Genomic DNA, 17,179 nt, shown 5'->3' with positions numbered 1-17,179 from the left:
CAATAATGTAAGCAAAAACAGCTGCAGGGATTATCATTCCAGAGGTGGTGCTTCCTTAATGAACATGTTATTCCTTCACCAGAGGGAGCTCAGTGTCCTTCAGATTCTCGCCCAGATCTTACACTCTCACAGACTTCCTTCATTCTGTGGAAAAATATATTTATAGGAATAATACTAACTTAAAAATAAATGTAAGTTTTATTGATTTTGGTAATGCTTGTAACAATAGTAACTAAAATGTAACTAAAAATGATACCAATGTCTGTTGGTCTGAAAGACATCAGCTGTAATTGATGGAATCGTTCCCTCTTTGGTGTTACAACTGAGATTGAAGGGTCTTCCTCTAATTTCACAATTCTACAGGTGACAACATACATTTAAATATTTTATCCAATTTCTGATATGACCAATTATATGCTTCATCTAAATTACTGTCAGATATAAAACAAAATTAGCCAAGTTTCACAAAATTATTTATTATCGAATCAAGATTTATTCAACAAGGATGCAAATCTGATCATTTGAAAAGTAAAAGTATTAACCCTTCTAAATAACCCAACATGCATACGTCAGTTTAAAAAAATTAAAAGTTCTCTGCAGAGATCAGCATTTTACAAAATCAAAATAGTTTGGTCAAATAATTGATGCTTGAAGAAAAAGGATAAAAACAGAAATGTTCCAGATGGTTTCCAGCCTGGCATCCAGGTAGATTTAGATCAATCACTAGTTGTCACAGGGAGCTTTTCAGAAGCAGCTCATTTAGTAAATTATAAAATGAGTATTTTTTGGCTTCTTAGGAGAATTGCTGCATCAGTTTACCTGTGCTCACACTACACTCTCGAAGGTCTTTTCTGAAAAGATTGGGAAAGGATGAGTTGGATGGCTTCCCACTTAGCAGGCTACATCCTAAATGTCCTTTCCGAACAATATCCAAACAACCATCAACCATCAAACTAAGCATCTGATTTCACTGTTAACAAGTCCAAACAATTCCATATCTAAGAAGCTCTTTATTTACTTCCCTTCCAGTCAGTGTTTTCAGAAAAAAAAATCCAAAGTTACCTTTCAGTCACCTTTCTTTAAAAGAAACAAGTCCAGGCCTCTCTACAGTCTTTCAAATGAATCAATTTTCACAATCTTTTAAACATGAGTCCCAAAAAATAATAAAAATAGAAGCAGCTTTATTATATGGGTCATGAAGAATAGCTCCAGGTGACTATCTTCAGGTGATATTCTTCTGTCATCAACTATGGTTGCAGGTATCCTGCTCACCTCATGTAAAAAATAATCTCACAGGTGTTTTATTACATGTATTTTCATCTACATACTCCAGCTTTTTGTTCTGCTTTGGAGTTAATCCCATTTTATTCCTTTGCTTTTCAAAAAAAAAATATTGACATTGGATTAGAGCTGTTTTAAAAACTGAAGTACTTTGAGCCAGAAGGTGGTCTTTCCTCCAGCTGATCATATACCACAAGCGATCCAGAGATGTCGGTTAGACTATCCTGTTGTTCTGTGCATCTTCAATCATGGAAAATCTCCAATATCATCTGAATCCAAATTGGTGGCTGTTATTGCATGTTAATCACAAATCCTTTATTTCTCACAGTCTCACTTCAAAAACCTAAGTCAAAAACTAATGAGGTTGCATTGGTTTGAGTTATTTGGGATCCACCCTTGTTAAAGTCAGAATTGACAACCAATGAGTCTATAGTTTGAGAAAACTCTTAACTCATCTAATCTAATTCAGAATGGGAGACTACACAAGGTAAATAAAATTAATATTTGGGTGTTACATTTTAAAGCCACATCTGTATTCTAATATGCTTGATATCCTCAAGACATATTTAAATAACCACCTCTTTGAGATTCCACTATAGTGGTGAAAGGATAGAAATGTTAGCTTTGTAAGTGAATGATGTGGTAGATTGACATTAAGTTGCTGTCATAGTCCAATTCATCCTCAAAGAACCCTACATCAATACATAAATTATGGTTTATTTACTAGCAAACTTCCGAAAGTCAGATTCTTAAACAGTGCTGTTTGAGAAAGAACACTGTTGGCAAGTCAAGTGATGTATGAACTTCCCTTACTGTGCTTGTGTTTTTTGGATAAACAGAGATTTAACAAAATCACAGAATTGTTGCAAACCAGAAGGAACACATCATGCCTGCACTAGCTCTCCAGATAAACAAGTCATTTTGTGCTATTATCACCTTCTCTCTGTAACCATGCATATTCTTCCTTTCCAGATAATTATATAGTTACTTTTAAATGCCTGAATTGAACCTGCATCCACTCCACTCTTGAGGTGTGCATTACAGATTCCAATCACTTATTCTTGAAAAGGTTCTCTCCTCTTTTTGCTATCCATTTGAATACCTATATAAAATCTACTCTTCTCCAAGGAAAGCAATCCCAACTTCTCTAATCTATCTTTATTACTGAAGGTCTTCATACATGGTACCATTCTCATGAATCTATTCTGCACCGTCTCTAATCCCTTCGCATCATTCCTCAACTGCAGTTTCCAGAACTGGATGCAGTATTACAGCAGAGGCCAAACTCGTGTCTTCAAAAAAGTTCAACATAATCTCCTTGCTCTTGTACTCTATGCTCCTAGAGTGCTATATACTTAATTAACTGTTCCCTCAGTCTGATCTGACACTTTATGTTCTCTCCTGTTCCTCCTACCAAATTCACTTCTCATTTCTCCTCATTGAATTTCTGTCACCCTTCCACCTTGGGATGCAACTTTTCTATGTCTTTTCGAAGTTCAACTTATCCTCTTCATATTTCACAATGCTTCCACATTTTGTATCATTAACAGTTTTTGAAATTGTGCCCTCTACTCCTGAGTATGGGCCATTAATAGACATTATGAACAGCAAGAGTCCCAGTACTGGTTTTTGGAAACCTCTACTATAAATCTTCCTCCAGTCCAGAAAACATCCATTAACCACCCTAATCATTTACTTTTATATCCGTGTTTCTGATTTTTCATAAGCTGCAATTTTGCCCACAAATCTATTGTGGCACCTTGTAGCTTTTGGGAGTTCCTGTACAACACATCAATACCATAACCCTCTTCAAAATACTCTTTAGTTAATTCTGCACAATTTTCTTTAAAGGAGACAAAGGGTGATGGTGGAGGGTTGTTTTTTGGACTGGAAGCCTGTGACCAGCGGTCTGCCACAAGGATCAGTGCTGGGTCCACTGCTTTTTGTCATTTATATCAATGATTGGGATGTGAATATAGAAGGTATGGTTTGTAAGTTTGCAGATGACACCAAAATTGGAGGTGTGGTGCACAGTGAAAGAGATTACCTCCAGAGTACAACAGAACCTTGATCAGATGGGCTGAGGAGTGGCAGATGGAGTTTAATTTCAATAAATGTGACATGTTGCATTTTGGTGAGGCAAATCAGGGCAGGACTTACACATTTAGTGGTAGGGTCCTGGGGAGTGTTGCTGAACAAAGAGACCTTGGGGTGCAGTTCCTTGAAGGTGGAGTCGCAGGTAGAGAGGGTAGTGAAGAAGGTCCACTTGCCTTTATTGGTCAGTGCATTGAGTATAGGAGTTGGAAGGTCATGTTGCAGGACATTGGTTAGGCCACTTTTGAAATACTGCATTCAATTCTGGCCTCCCTGCTATAGGAAAAAAACTTGTTAAACTTGAAAGGGTGCAGAAAAGATTTGCAAGGATATTGCCGGGGTCGGAAGATTTGAGGGCTATCAGGGAGGCTGAATAGGCCGGGGCTATTTTCCCTGGAGCCTCGAAGGGTAAGGGATGACCTTTATAGAGGTTTGTAGAATCATGAAGGGCATGGACAGGATGAATAGACAAGGCCTTTTCCCCAAGGTAGGGGAGTCCAAAACTAGACGGTATAGGTTTAAGGTGAGAGGGGAAAGACATAAAAGGGACCAGAGGGGCACCTTTTTCACGCAGAGGGTGGTGCGTGTATGGAATGAGCTGCCAGAGGAAGTGGTGGAGGCTGGTACAATTACAACATTTAAAAGGCATCTGGATGGGCATATGAATGGGAAGAATTTAGAGGGATATGGGCCAAATGCTGGCAAATGGGACTAGATTAAATTAGGATATCTGGTCGACATGGACGAGTTGGACCAAAGGGTCTGTTTCCCTGCTGTACAGATCTATGACTGTAAATGTGTGCTTGCTTTTCTTAATTAACCACATTTGTTTATGTGACTAATGATTTTGTCCTGAATTATTGTATCAAGAAGATTCCCCACAACTATGTAGTCTGTAATTTCTGGCTGTATCGTTACATCCTTTATTTTGAACAAGGGCATAATTTTTGCAATTCTCCAGTCCTCTGGTACCAGCATTGAGTCTAAAGAAGACTGGAAAATTTTGGCCAGTGCCTCCACAATTTCCATGCCTACTTCCCTCAGGCTCCTTGAATCATCTCATCTGATCCTAGTGCTTTTTACATATGTAGGAACAGGAGGAGGCCACTCAGTCCTTGAGCTTGCTCTACCATTCAATTAGACCATGGCTGATCTGTGGCCCATTTATCTAACAATAATTTTGTTTTATTTATTCATGGGATTTGGATGTCACTAGCCTGGCCAGCATTTATTGCCCATCACTAATTTCCCAGAGGGCAATTAAGTGTCAACCACATTGCTGTGGGTCTGAAGTTAAGTGTAGGCCAGGCCAGGTAAGGATGGCAATTTGCTTCCCTGTGGGACATTAGTGAACCAGATGAGTTTTTCCAAAAATCGACAATGGTTTTTCACGGTCACCATTAGATTCTTAATTCCAGATACTTTTTATTGAATTCAAATTCCACCATCTGCCCTGTCAGGATTCGAACCCAGGTTCCCAGAATGTTACCGACATTTCTGGATCAATTGTCTAGTAATAATACCACTAGACCATCACCTCCCCCATGATTTGTCTATGTCAGATTTAAAATTAATGACTGAAAAGTCTGTTATGTATCCCTCCTTCAATGTAAGTCCTTCTAGTATAATAATAATTTCCTCTTTCTTTGTAACTTGGCAAGTATCTTCGTCCTTAGTAAATTTGGGTGCAAACTACTAATTTAATGCCTTAGCCATGTCTCCTGCCTGCATACCTGAATTCCCTTTTCAATTCCTAATCAGCTCCTTTTCTCCTTTACCACCCTTGTACTATATATATACATTAAGAAGACTTTGGGATTACTTTTTGCTAGCTGACAGTCCCTGTTCATACTCTCTCTCTCTCTCTCTGTCTCTCTGTGGCTCTCTTACCTACTTTTTTACTTCCCCTCTGAATATGAAGATTTGTATTTTTTATAAATAATGTTCCATCATTGGATGGTCAAATACCAAAATTGCTAACCATGAAAAGTGGAATTGCATTTTTGTGAGGATTCTTGCTCCTTTGCTGTTCTTTTCGTTCATGTAGGTCTGACTGTCAAACCTTAATGTTTGTTATAATATTTGCATTGTTGCCATTGTCAGGGTAATGAACTCACTAAGCCAGTTAATGTGAGGCCAATAAGCATACCTTTTACACTCCATTGCTCCCTATTTTTGAGTGGTCAAAATTAGTATGCAGTTTGGCATGATTGCCTCCAATTCCCAATTTTACTCCCCTCCTAGTAAAGACGATTTTGCCAAAATTAGCAGGACATGTCATATGAAGCCTTAAGGAACAAAAAATTTTGCTATCTTTATGTACTGTAGGCAGTCTTCACATTACATTATCTAGCTGTGCGATATTTCTCACCCTCCTTCCAGTTCAGCCTGTATCTGGAGTTGCAGCAAAACAAATAAATGAAGTTTAAAATGGCAGTTTTCCGATGTAAAATGACGCAACTATTTGCAAGCAAATTTTGTGAAGTACTGGCTGGCACTTGTGAATTCTTAAAGTCATATTTATAAAGAGATATATATATATAATTATATATATTTGCAAATTGAGTCAAATTTTGGGAAGACATTGACAAAGCTTTGTTTTAATATTTATTGTGGCCCTGATTTTGAAGAAGGTAGTATTAACGTAAGCTGACCATTTTGTCACTGGTCCTTCAGTGTTCTTTGATTATGATTTATATGTCTTGTTTACTATTCATATTCTTTAAGATCTTGGATGACTTTAAAATTTTGTTTTTATCATAACCTAAGGAAACACTAATTCTCATCCTAGTCTGACTGAAGATTTAAACCAAAGTACGTGAGGTGCATAAAAATGTTCCCTGCTTAGAAATACAAACAGCATAGACAGGCTCTAAGTATATTATCAGGCAAGTTCTTTCAGAAACGTATTGCTAAAGAAGCTTAACATTAATTATTGTAACTTTGGGAAGATTACATCCACACTAGCCTTGTAAGAAGCAGCATACACTTCTTGACCTCAAATGCTACAGCTTTAAGACATAAGAATGGCATTTTACCAACTTTAATGGGATAACCAGTATAATCTTTCAGCAGTAAGGAAAGAAAAAGTGTTCAGAACATAATACCCTCGGAGTTCTGTTAGAAGCTGCCGTGATGTCTTTGGTGATCATGCTGCATTTGTCTGCATTTTTGTATTTAAAAATTTGAACAGAATTCTACTGAAAACCTTACATTGCCTAATTTTCTTCTGAGTTGGCAGCCATAGTCACTTGGTCTTCCGTTAGGACTTGCCTTAAGCTTTCTGTAGACATCCTTTTTTTCTCTTGGCCAGATTCATTCCAGTAGGCTCCAGAAATGAAGTTGTGTTTGCCAATACCATACCTTCAGAAAATCAAGATTTCCTGCTATTTCAGAGCAAATAAATCTTTCATCTATCCCCTGTTATGATCCACAAGAAAGAGGAAAAAATACCTGTTACTACCTCATATGGTTTCTGTAGACTGGATTGTCAAACACTGTTTTACTAAGTCTGGAGCTTCACTGTGGTAAGATTTGTGGTATCAGTTAAAAGTCTTCCTGAGAACTATCATTTTAAGCATCAAGCAGTTTAATATATTAGTAATTGAAAATCTAAATCTATAATGCTTCCAGCTTTAATTTGTAAGGAATTATTTTAGAGTTGTATTTTCTAAAATACGAGATCCCTATTGATAACCTGTGAGTCAGTTTTCGAATATGATACATTGCTTTTGTGTGTCTATGTTCTATTCATATACTTGTGCCTTTTAACTATAAAGCTTGTTCTTGCAATATTTGACTAAAGGTAAAAAGATGCACAAAATTAGTTTGAACTCTCAGTTCAGATTCCAAATCAAGTTAAAAATATAAGAAGAAAAAGTCATCCCATCCCCCAAATGTGTAGCCATCTCAGCCATGGTGTCAGGCTTCAAGCATTCTTTAACAATCAGATGAAAAGGGATTTTAGAAGATTAGTGGAAGGGATGCTGAAGGCGTTGTCATCAAATTTAGAGATGCACAGTATTTACTAAATTTTGGGAGTAATTGCAAAATGATACTTAAAAGAAAATGAATTTCAATTCCCAAAGATTCTTAAGTCTGCAAACAGCTACGGTGGAAAAAATCTTTATTATGAAATAAATATTTGAATGAATCAGTACTTTTAATTGTTACATTGTGAGTAAGCGATTGTGTGTGCCATGTTGTGCCAGCATGTGATCTACCAGATTAACATTCTTAAGAGAAGGTTTCCTAGATCAAAACAGTTTGCTTTACTTTCAGTTCTTTGACCATACTGCCATGAATTCAGTTAGGTTCAGTTAGGCAATAGTATAATTTAGAAACTTCTAGTTAATGAAAACTTAAGACTATGAAAAGATTAAAGATTTTGAAAGGAAAACAAAAACTGTCAAAATGCAATGATGCTAATATTTGCAAACATATTAAACATTAGTTGATTTGCTCAGCGTTACGGGCAAAGATAGTCAACATCATCCATTGTGATCCCACAGTTATTAGTATTTTATTTTCTTTCATGACCAATTTTTTTTTTAAACAGCTCTTTAGACCTAAAATTCTGTTTGGTAATGATTTAGTAATTAATTTGGTTTAAGATGTGCTTTCTTCTGCAAGATTACACTTTCTATTATTTAACAAACTGAGTTTTTAATTGTGCCATTAAGGAACTAGGTACATATGTTTGTATTTAAATCCTTTTATTAAAGCAAACAAGACTATTTATTTTAAATATTGGACAGAGCAATCATCAAAGTTCAGGTCTGAAATAATGAGTGATGCTAAATTAAGAGTGGACCAAGTGTCAGGAAGTCAAGAAAATGGACTTGTGTATATGAAACAGGAAGACAGGTTAGTGCTCGAAAGTAGTGACAAGTATGCAAATTAGGATGTTGCTGGGTTCTCATACAGTGAGATGGCTTCGGAAGAATACAATCTGATTGCTTGGCTGCCCTGCATCAGATCAATAGTACATTTGAGTTCTCAATGTTTGCATAACAGGGACTCAAAGTTCTTGAACAATGTATAGAAAAATATTAAAGCTGTGAAAATTGATAAGACTAGCAATAACTCATTTCCCTGTAATTGTGGATTGTCACCTAGTGAAGAGAGAACTTGAATTTGCTATTTCCTTTAATCACAGAACAAAGTGATTATTTCACAGTTGTTATCAGTGTGTATGCCACTTGCATCATCCATATGGAACATGTTGGCTGTTAGTATCCTCCATGGCGTCTTCCGCTACCAAAATGGTTTGAAATGGCTTAACCTCAAAACTCCACAATACACTTTAAAGGAAGAGGACACAGGAAAGATTTCAACGCTGCAATTTAATCTCAAGTGTTTAGGTGACTGCTTTCTAGCACTTGCAATTTTGAGGTTATCTAAACACCTTAAAGAGATTACTGCCATATAATTATTCTATGTATCCATTATTTTGTATGTAATTAGTTTCTTTAAGATCTAACTAACAATGTACTTAATAGATAATTATATATTTACTATACTATAACAATTTAAGTTTTTTTTGTTATTGGCTTTTTAAATGTAGCTGGTCAAAGATTAACCAAAACAATGTCAAAATGTAGTGGTGATCAGAGCAACCCTTTAAAAAGCTGTGTTCAGTTGCAAAGATGGAGATGGTACATGCTGCTTCTTAATTGACCACTGCATTGATTTTTTTTACCCACCTAACAGGTTATCGCTTAGTTATATTGACTTAGTAACGAGAATGAGGGATGTTGCTGCCTACCTGCAGTACCATAGTAATTTTTGATTTCAGCAAAATGCTAAAAACTGGAATAAGTGGCAGTGTGGATCTTGAGCTTTGTCAATCCCTCTTTCAGATGCAAATTCTGATTCTCAGAACTTGGTTTGAATGCAGATGTTTGAAATATTTCCTGGTTATGCTAAGAAAATGCTTGGTAAATTTGTAACACTACATGTCCTGGAGGGGTAGCAGTCAGTAGCTAATGAGAGAGGTGGAGAAAATTATGCAAAGAAAATTGGGACTGTCAACAGACATTGGCATTTCTTTTGTGGAATACTTCTCCTGGTGTTTTCTCACTTGAGACAGTCGTGTTTGCTGAAGTGTAGCTCAGTGAATATGAAAGGATGCATTTTATTTCATTCACAGATTTGGAACTTGTAGAAACATGGAAGTGACTATTTTGAATACTTAACCACCAAGTCCTCATATGATTATTTTAGGTTGTACTTCAGCGTACTTTTAAACATTTGAAAAAAGGTTGTTAAATTGATAATCAAGAAAATTGGAATTCCTAGTGTCGTTGAGATTACCTTTGTGACTTATCAATGGTCCTTTTAAATTAAATTGTACTGATCCCCTTTGATTAATCTAATAACACATCTTGTTAAAAGCTTTCCAAAATGCTATGCAAGACAAGTGACTTGTAACTGTACCATTTTGATTTTTTTCTTTGAAAACATTTTCAGATGTTTAAAATGTGTACTTTGTGACTCGCTATGCCAAGGACTTGCTGAAACTTTGCAGTATTGAATTGTATGTAACTATATGCAAATCTATTTACATGGGAATAGGATTTTGAAGTCCTTAAAATGACAAGTAAGTTGAAGTCAGGAGCCAAGAAATAAATGAAAATTTGCCTAAATCCAACAAATAATAGAGGTAGTGTTAGGGCTATCCATGGTACTGAGCTAAACAGGGGGATTACTCCTGGGTTTTGCACCAGTTGTTTTCAGCTGGGTGGCCTCACTTGTCAAGACCCCGTTTACAGGGGAGCATTCACATGGCACAGCAAGAAAAGAGATGCATTTTAATGCCATCAAAGCTCAAAAATCATTCATTAATTTATCCTCACTTCTTGATTGTTGATCATTTCTGAAACATCTGGTCATTAAGACTAAAGAAACTAAGGTGCAGCTAGAACAGGAACACGAACTTTAACAAAGCTGATCAGACCTATATTTATTTGTACCATTCAGGATGTTAATGTTCATAATTTTCTGGATAGCTACTATAATAGTTAAAATTATCCCCTCTTTAATAACCTGTTGCTACTTTCAATTTCTCAAATAAGGTTACTGAGAGGTTGATCAGTTTTATTTTGCTTTCAGTAACTTGAGTACAGTAACATTTCAGAACTAGTGATGTTTTGAATGTTGGCAGCCTAGCAGAGACGAAATCCTTTTAAACAGCTTGTGAAATGCAACTTTGAAACGGTGCTTTGAGAATGAGCAGATTATGGCTTGCCTGGTGACTCCTTCCAGCTCCCTGGGCAATGAGCTGTTGACATTCTTGCAGGTCATCATCCAAGACAGGAGGGCAACTGCAGGGATTTAACAGATAAATTCATCCAACAAGACCTTTATCCATTTCACTACTATTTTGAAAGGTTTTTTGCATGATAGCAGCATCAGTAATGTCATTTTGTTTATCAAAAGAAACCCCATTTGAGATTTGAATGGTCAATACTGCAACTCCTCACAGTTCTTCTTTGTGCTTGTCTGATATTGGACATATAGAGTTTAGATTGAAACATTCATTTCTCAGTAACCTTATTTGGAAACTTAAGAAATTTGAAGCAGCTTTGATTCTGAAAACTGGTCCAGTCAAAGTATAATTGGGGTGAAATCAATATATATAATAAATTTGATCAGTATTTTTGCTTATCAATCTTTTGTAATTTTCTGTTTTTAAAAAGAAAATCATAATTGTTTGTCATTTAAAATAGGCCTTAACGCAGATGCTGCTGAATACAGAAAGTTGCTTAAAGTTTAACAGAGAAGAGACACCCATAGACTGCAGGAAAAGTTTCCCATAATGCATTGTGTAAACCAAAGCTGACAAACACCCTGCTGGGTTGAAAACGCCAAAAGACAAAAGCACAATGAAATAGAGAGCTTACCACCGGCAGCTTTCAAAACGGCAAACTAGGCAAACTATACATCTCCACCGCTCCAATTTTGTCAGAATGCTAATGAGCCAGCTCTGATCTTTACTCGGCTTCCCGTGTTTTCTACATCTTCAAGGACCACATGGCGCTAGCAAAATAAAGACAACTAAATGAGAATTTTGAACACTTTTTGTGTTCGGTCCGAGTGCTTTTCAGTTGACTTGCTCATTGAATATTCTGGACTAAAAGGGCTGCAACAGGGGGTTTAGCTATGAACTTTTTAACTGGGTAAAATTTATACAAAAGTAAATTAGTGTGACAGCAAAAATATGAGAAAAATTTCTGATTAATTTCCACTTCATAATATCAATGACATCTTTGGTTCCACTTATAGTTCTCCTGCAAGGGAAGCTGATGAAGAGTGAATGAAGCTTGTGTTCTTCACAGTGACTGTTTAGTGGTTTTTTAATAGCGATGTACTATATAAAGGCACCAGGAAGTACTCTGCATTAGCAATTGAGATCAGTAGGTAATAGGATGATGTCTTTTAGCTTTTGTCACAAGATTATTAGGAAGGATGGATTTTCCATCTCATCATTCCATGCTTTTAAGGGCCTGTTGAACATAAGTGCTAAAATACAGGTTTCTCTGCACTGTTTTCTGTATATAGTAAAAGCCTTTTACAGTTTTACCAGGTGATTTTGTCATTGATCTTTCATCTGCTTCTCTTGCTGTATTAATTACTTGAAGGGTTCTGCTTTTCACAAGACCCTTGATGGTGTGCCTATGTACAAAGTAGAAGCAGGCCTGAGCATTCATCATTACTTGTCAGCATTTGTATAATGACATTAGACATTACCAGTTTTAATCTCTCTTTGTTTGACTATTAGAGTGATCAAAAGTTAATGCTCAGTAAACTGTAATGGGATTGCAATTATTATACTGTGGTAAAATTACACAGCTTTATCACATTGATTTTGTTAGAATTTTTGTGGAATATTGTGATGTTACTGGTAAAAGGCAGAAATGTTTTAGTTGCTCACAGGTTTTCAGAATTTTTTCACAACTGGTAACTGGGAAAAAAGTATGATAATAAAGGAGAACTAAGTAAAAGTGTTTGATATGAATGTTCTCTTTCACCTTTATGATTTGATGGTCAAATCATCAGCAACAGTAAAAGGGAAAACTGCACATTAGTTTGATTGGCATACCAGTTCTTTTATTTTGTTTTCAATTTTACCTTTATTAATAGTTTTCAAATCAATTCTCTGAAAGATAATCAACAATATATCAAACAGATTGTTGTTGGTACCATGACAACAATATTGTTGAAGTACTACGTTGGACCGTATAACATAATTGAAAGAAACAAGTTGGGCTGTTGCATTTAAAGTACTGAGGTCAGAATAATTTCAGGTTTTGTCCAGATTATCTTTGAGTGTTTGAATAAATAGTAGCATGCAAAAGGGGCTGTCTAATGCTGTATCCCAGTAATCATTCCTGTTCACCATGAGGATATTTTTCCAAGGTAAGAAAAATTGTTGATATTCTTTCAAATAAGGTGAGCGTTCTTATTGTTCACTGAAAGATAATTTATAGCAAAGGGTACTCATTCCATTTTAGTTATGGTAAATCTCCAGCTGGGAAAGAACTGCAAAAAGAGACAGCACTTGAGAACATGTGAAGTGAAATTAAATTAGTACTGTCTTCTAAATCTCTCATAGCCAAGATTTATTTGTTCTAGCTGATGTTATTAACTGAATCATGTTATCCCTTCGTATGCAAAGGAAATGTTGTTTACTAAAGGGACATATGTGCCATTGTCACAGATATAGTAGAATAAAAATGTGACTGGCTGTAGTTACTTTTCTGTAACAACACAATTCTGTGTGATAATACACATTTTGAAGGGTTGAAGTAGAGAATCTTGGTTGATGCGTAGATTTTTTTTCCACACATTGCATATCTAGCCAGGGATAGTTAAACAAGCAAAAATGTCTTATGTTCGTTTTTGTGTTTTTTTTAAAACACCAACAGAACTAGTTTTAAACAACAAAAGCAGTGTGCTTTCATATCTAATCTTGAGATTAGGTATTGTGACAGAAGCTAAACTGCCTTTTTATGGTGCCAGAATACAACCTTTTTTCTCCCTAACAAGACTGGTCTACCACCACAGCCCACTCAACATAATTAAATCAATCCTTTGTAGTTGCCATTTTCTCTTCTAGTGACAGTGCTAGATCTGATTATATGCTTCATGCATATTCAAAGTGTGATGCTGACAGCTCTTTAATGAGCTCTTTCTTAATCAGTAGGAACAATGTTCATCTTGTTCTTTCTTCCCTTAGACATTAGAGGTAGAAACAATCAAGCAAAAATGAAACATAATGCATTCATCTGCAAAATATTGTTCTTTTAAAAGTATGTAAGCCTGCAAAGTTACATTCTGCTTCATAAAATACTGATCGACAAATTGGATTAATATTATTGGATTAAATAACAAATGGTTACAGTTGAAATGAGAAGCTCTTGTTTTGATCAGGCATTAATATTTTGTGTAATTTGATAAATCTGTCTAAGTCTTCAGTTGGAGTTATTAATAACAGGATTGATTTATCTTTGATGCTAGTTACTTCCAGTAAGCCGTTTCATTTTGAAACAAAGAATTAAACAAAACTATCAATTTCTAAACTAAAAAATACTAAGTTCTTTTTGAAAAGAGTCCTGCATGATTATTTTGGTACATTTTTGCATGGACAACTTGGCATCAATATCACATATCTTTAAGGTAGAAAGAACAGTAAGTGCATTTGAAATGCCTTATTATAGATTCAGAGCAATTTCTGTTTTTAGCCATGTTTATTTGGAACCATAATTCTGTAGTATTTACAAATACCAGTTTTCGCCCCTTCTCCACTATTGTTCCCTATAAGATATTTTTTCCTTTGTAACTATCTAGGGATTTGTGCTCATAGCCATCACATAACTTGTGTGACTACAGATACTGCTACACAGATGCAACACATTTTTAAAAACTGTACAATCTTTTCACGCCGAAGCAAAATCTTTATATTTTTGCATCAGATGGGATTCATTATGAAACTCATTGTTTTTAAAACTGTTATACCATTGAAAAAAGTAACATTAGACAATTATGTATTAACTATTTTGTTCTAATTCTTCATCTTTTCTGTATCTTAAGTTTTACATACAGGATTCTTTGATGAAGTTCAGTAGTTTAAAAAAGTAATAATTGCTGAGTTTGTATAAAATGCTGCAGATCGGAAAAAAATTCCAACTCTCTTAACAATATACTATACCTGTTACGTATACATAAACTGAACTTCGAAACAAAATCAGAAAAATAAGTTGAAATGTAATTTTTTTCTTGAAATAAGTGGATTATTTAACATCCAACATTTATAACCAACTTTGCTTTGAAGACTGTATTTGAAATATTTGATTGTTAAGATTGACTTTAAGTGAAAGGGTATGATTAACAAATTAACTGTTGCTAACTGTGAATCTGTCAACAAAACACAGCTGGCAGGATTAGTGTTAATGTTGAATCTAATTTATTTCCTTCTGTATGTGTAGTTTGCAATGAGCTGCTTTATTGACAGATATTGATATCATTACTTCAATGGTTTACTGCAAAAGTAAATTATCTGCATTTCTTTAATAATATTCAGATAATACATCAATGTTATTTGGAGTAGGATGCCCCAGTGAAAGTATTCATTAGCTAATGGTACTGAATTCTGTCAGGTGAAAACATTTTTCAGCTTTTGAAAATTAAATCAATTTAAAATTGATTATTTTCTAATGTCTCTTTGCTACACAGCTTTCTTAGCATAAACTGTTTTTATATAGGAGAGAGACATAGTTGCCTTTTCATAGCAGTGTTACAGATTGTTGGAGCTCCTGTGTTCAATAGCTGTGACTATAATGAAGAGAGAGTAATGTAAAATAAGAAAGGTAGTTGTAAGTACATTTCAAGTTCTGAATTCAAAAATGACCTCTTATGATTGGCCTTTATGAACGGTTGTGTGGGTGGAGACAGGAGTGGGGGAACTGTATTGTTGTTACAGAACTTGATTCAATTTTTAAAATAGCAAATTTAAAATTGATGCCAGTGGATTTGCCTTTACATCTCATTTTAATAGTCTATTTTGTCACTTTTTAAAATTCTGACCTTTCAGTTTTTTTTAAACCCTGAAAGGGTAACTAACTGGTGCAGTTGTTTAGAAAATTGACTTTTCACCACTGAGACCATGATTTGAATTCAGCAAAAAAACCGATTGGGTGGAAACATTTTCTCTATGCTGGGCCCCAAATGAAATGTCTTTAGGCAGTGCCTAACAAGCAGAGTCCAATAACACAAATTACTGTTCTTTTAACACAAATTGGAAGCATCAAGATGCATTTATACAACAAATTTCAGATTGGTGCTTTGTGGTTTCTAGTGCTCACTGATGAGAAAGCTGGAGCTGTAGTGTAAGTGGAACTGATTTCAAACAAAGAAGAGTAAGATCTCCCTCTTCCTGGGAGTCTGAAACTGCTTTCCAGTGTCAGCTCAGTTATGAGCAAAGCTGCGTTGTGTCAATGCTGCAGTTAAATATTCCCAGCTTTGAGGTGCGAAAAACTTTCTCTTGCACCTTATCTAAACTTCAACAATTAAAAAAAAGTATTTCATATGGAAAAGTGTTCTATTCTAAAAGGCTGCTATTCTTCAGTTAGATAAGAGGTGAATGAGTAAGAAGTAACCTCACTGTTAGCAATGCAAGTCATTGAGTGATGCTGCAGTTGGTAGCATCATCCTATTCTGATGAACGGTCAGCATCCATTGGCTATTTGTTGTGGGGCTGGAAAAATTAATTGTTATGTCATGGACTAGGAGCAAATTTGTTTAATCCTTTAGTTGTAAGAAATTGTTATCTAAGAAATGCATCTGAAGAGATTTCAAAGGTAATATCAGAACATTTAGAAATGCATAATATGATCAAGCAGAGTCAGCATTGCTTCATGAAGGGGAATTCATGCCTGACAAATTTACTAGAATCCTTTCAGGATGTAAAAGGCAGGATACATAAAGGGACAACAATAGATATAATACATTTAGATTTTCAGAAGGTATTTGATGAGGTGTCACACTATTAAATAAATATTTTATTATTAGGCTATTAAATAAGAGTCCACTGTGTTGGAGTTAGTAATTAGTATGGATAGAGGATCGTCTAGAAGACAGAGTTGGAATAAGGGGGCATTTTCAGTCTGGCAAGCAGTAACTAGTATTGTGCCACAGTGGTTAATGGTGGCGCTACAATTACAATAGATATTAATGGCTTGGTTGAGGGTGATGAATGTACTATTGCCAAGTTTGCAGATGACACAAAAATAGATGGGTAGGCAAGTGGTGAGGATGTCACAGAGTCTGCAGAGGGATGTAGACCAGTTAAGTGCATGGGCAAAAATTTGGCTGATGGAATACATTGCGAGAAATGTGAGATTATGTTATTTGGCAGAAAGAATATATTATTTAATAGAGAAAGGTTGCAGAAAGCTACAGAACAGAGGGATTTGGGAGTTCTTGTTCATGAATCACAAAAAGCTAGCATCCAGTTTCAGTGGGTAGTAGGGAAGGCAAATGGAATGAAGTATAAAAGTAGGGAGGGTTTGCTAAAACTATACAAGGCACTGGTCAGACCATAGCTGGAATACTGTGAATAATTTTGAACCCCTTATCTAAGGAAAGACTGGAGGAGATACACCAAGCTGATAAACAGGTATGGAGAAACTGCCTTATGAGACAAATTGAGTAGATTGGTCATCTACTCTTTGGAATTTAGAAAAATGAGAGGCGACCTGATTGAAGCATTTAAGATTCTTAGACAATTTAACAGGGTAGATGT

At 35.5% G+C, this 17,179-nt stretch overlaps 1 protein-coding gene across 1 annotated transcript in view; it reads left to right on the top strand.

The window, feature by feature from the left end:
* The window catches only part of ehbp1 (EH domain binding protein 1), a 191,815-nt gene that overhangs the window by 139,798 nt on the left and 34,838 nt on the right, over nt 1-17,179 (top strand). The window lies entirely within an intron of this gene.

This window comes from Rhincodon typus, chromosome 9, assembly GCF_021869965.1.
Source record: "Rhincodon typus isolate 14 chromosome 9, sRhiTyp1.1, whole genome shotgun sequence".
NCBI classification, from domain to species: Eukaryota; Metazoa; Chordata; class Chondrichthyes; order Orectolobiformes; family Rhincodontidae; genus Rhincodon; species Rhincodon typus.
Note: the sequence above shows the minus strand (reverse complement) of the source record. Positions and strands in the feature narration are given on the sequence as shown.